Genomic DNA, 3,481 nt, shown 5'->3' with positions numbered 1-3,481 from the left:
CGGAACCCCAGCGCGCAGGCGCTACGCCCTCGCGCCCGCCCGGCCTCACGTATGCACGCACGCACGCTCACGCCTCACTCGCGATTTATCACACGCACGCACGCTCTCGCCTTACTATGCCTCCCCCTCACGCACCCACGCACGCGCGCGCGCATACACGCGTAGAAGGAGCTCGAATAGGCGGTGCCGCCGAAGCGTTGAGCAAGTTGTAGGAACGAAGTGGCTGACGTGTTTACGGCAGCCGGAAAGGAACAAGAAAGCAGGGGGAGGGAAGTTCCACGCGCCTGCGCGCCTGCGCGCCTGTGCCCCTTACACGGGCGGGGAGATAAACGTGTGCGTCCCCTGGCGGAGGACCTTGGAAAAAAGCTCAAGTGAAAGCACGTGGCTGGGTAAGGGAACAGGTCTGGAAGGGAGGACCCAGGGAGTCATTCCTCTCCATCAATCCCCGGAAAAATTGGAAGCTCTGAGCTTAAAAGAATTATAAAGCTCTTAGGGCCCCAGGGAAACTGAGGCCCCGAGAGGGATTTGGACGCAGCTTTCTTGCTTCCCGCATTGGACTGTCTGAATGTCTCCTAAGCTTGAGCCATCCCCCTCCAGCATCACCTTCCAGAGGGCGTCCCTGCTGACCCACAATCATTCATTCATTCACTCTTTTCTTCACTCCCTCACAGCCTAGGGCTGCGGGCAAACCTCCAATCTAACACTACTCTCAAATCCTCTCATTTTAAAGATGGGGAACCGGCCCTGGATTCAGAAGGACCTGGGTTCAAATTCAGCCTCAGACACGACACTAGCTGTGTGACCCTGAGCAAGTCACTTAACCCTCATTGCCCCGCAAACCTCCCCCCCCCCCACACACACACAAGAAAAAAAAACGATGGGGAAACCAAGTCATGGAAATCTGTCCAGGGTGATTGATTAGTGGCATGGCCAGAATTTAAACCCAGGTCTCCTTTCCGAGGTCAGTGCTTTCTTGCCTAAATAAAATAAAGGGCATCAATCACCTGGAAGAACAATGTCGAGCCCCATCATAAGGTTAAGCTGTTCTCTCAAAACCTTTATGGTTCCTACTAAATGGATTGTGATGGATAATTAAGAATTTTGCTTAAAGGAACTTTTTCTACTTGTATTAAAAAAAAAAAAAAGAAGGGGCAGCTAGATGGCGCAGTGGATAGAGCACTGGCCCTGGATTCAGGAGTATCTGAGTTCAAATGCGACCTCAGACACTTAACACTTACTAGCTGTGTGACTCTGGGCAAGTCACTTAACTCCAATTGCCTCACTTAAAAAAAAAAAAAGTGGCCATCACTCATTAGGAGATCAACCAAGCATTTATTAAGCATCTCTCCCGTAGTGGGGGTTACAGACAGAGAAATAGCCCTTACCCCTCATGACCCTATACAGAGACACTATAGCCACAGCTAAATATAAACCTTGACAGAAGCATCCGGAAATGCAGAGAAGGCAGAGATCCTCGGAGGCTATGTCAAGTTCATGAACAGCTCTTGGTTGGGTTTGTCTAGAACCTAGCTTCTTAAACTGTGGGTCACGACCCCATATAGGTCACAATGGGGATCACGAAAAATTTGGCAACAGTAAAAGGTTATATATATATATATATATATATATATATATATCTATTTTATATACCTATGTACTCCGGGTCACTTAAAAAATTCTCAGGTGAAAAGGGGTCGCTTGTGGAAAAAGTTTAAGAAGAATTGGTCTAGTATGTAGAGTACTCGGTGGGGAGTAAGGTTAAACTGGAAAGGTAACAACAGTGTGGAGCCTAATTTGGTGGTTGAATGGCAGGCTAAAGACTTGTCTTATAGCCTAGAGACAATAGGGAGCTATTGAAGGTTTTTGAGTCAGGATGTGATAAAGTCTGGGCTTTGACTCATTAAGATTATTTTAGCAGAGGAAAGCCTGGAGGCAGGAAAACTAGTAAGAAGGTTGTCCCTAATAATGCAAATGAGTGATGATGACAGCCTGAGGGTGGTCAGTGAAAGAAAAGAAGGACGACGGCTGAGAGGTGTGAAAGTAGAATTCAATAAGATTTAGCAACTGAAAGGATGGGGGTGGGAAAAGGAAGAGTCAGTTGATCCTGGGGGTCAGAATATGAGTTCCTTAGAAGGGCATTGCGAGGGGGCGGCTAGGTGGCAGTGGATAAAGCACCGGCCCTGAATTCAGGAATACCTGAGTTCAAATCCGGCCTCAGACACTTGACACTTACTAGCTGTGTGACCCTGGGCAAGTCACTTAACCCCCATTGCCCCGCAAAAAAACAACAACAAAAAAAGAAGGGCAGTGTGGCATCTAAGAGAAATTGGGTGTCTGGAGGACCAGGTTTAAGGGAAAAGGTAGTAAGTTTTGTTTTGGACACTCGGTGTTGGAGATGCCAGTGATATAGAGAAGGCAGGTTGTCCAACAGGCATTTGGAAATATGGAACCGGAGGCCAGAAGAGAAATTAGAGCTGGTTATATAGATCTAAGTGTAATCTATGTGGGGACGACACGTCAGTTTATGGGGGTTTATTAGGCTACCAAGAGAGGGAGTCAAAAGAAGGCCCGAGATCAAACCTTGGGGGACCCGGGCAGTCAATCAACAAACATTTATGAAGCACTTGCTATATGTCAGGCACTGTGAGAGGAGAACCTCTAAGAGAAGGTTCATGTCTTAAATCTTCTTGAAAGGCCAAGGGAAAAAGAACAAATCTAGAAGGAAAAAGTGGTCATTAGTGTCAGAAGCAGCAGAAATATTAAAAAGCATGAAGATTGGAAAAAGGGCTTTAGATTTATTAGCAAAGAGATAGCAGGGGAAAAACAGAAATAGCAGGCAGTTCTTGAGAGACTGGTGTCACCTTATGCATGTACTCTGAAAAGCAGATTAAAAAGGGTCAAGTAAGGTCAGACCTGTATGGGTTGGAATGGAGAGAAACTTAGTAGGATGTTAATTTCAGTAGTCCAAGTTTGAAGTGATGGAGGTCTGGGACCAAAGTGGAGGCTGAGTCAGCAGAGAAAAATGAAGGGGGCAGGGGGATTTTAAAGAATTTATTATACGCTGCTGTGCTGAAACAGCAAGACTTGGCAACAGATTGGATTTGTGAGGTAGGAATAAGAGAGAAGTCAAAGAAGACACCAAGGTGACTGGCAGAATAGAGGTGCTCTCAACAGTACTGAGGAGAGATGGGGTGGAGTTGGGAAGACAATGAGTTTGATTTGGGACCTGTTGAGTTTAAGATGTCCAAAAGGTGGCACTCCCAAGAGAAAACCGATATCTGAATCTAGAAATCTGAGGATTATCTGCTGCTCCCCTCCATCCACCCCCTGCCCCCATTCCATTCCATCTCTCCCTCTATCTCTGCATGGGCTGTCTTCCATGCCCAGAATGTTCTCCCTCCTTAACTCTATCTCTTGGCATTCCTACCTCTGTTGGAGGGTGGGTTCAAGTACCAACTTTTCTACAAGAGAAATTTCTTGA

The sequence above is a fragment of the Dromiciops gliroides genome, chromosome 1 (assembly GCF_019393635.1).
Source record: "Dromiciops gliroides isolate mDroGli1 chromosome 1, mDroGli1.pri, whole genome shotgun sequence".
Classification (NCBI taxonomy): Eukaryota; Metazoa; Chordata; class Mammalia; order Microbiotheria; family Microbiotheriidae; genus Dromiciops; species Dromiciops gliroides.
This window is presented reverse-complemented; position numbering follows the sequence as displayed.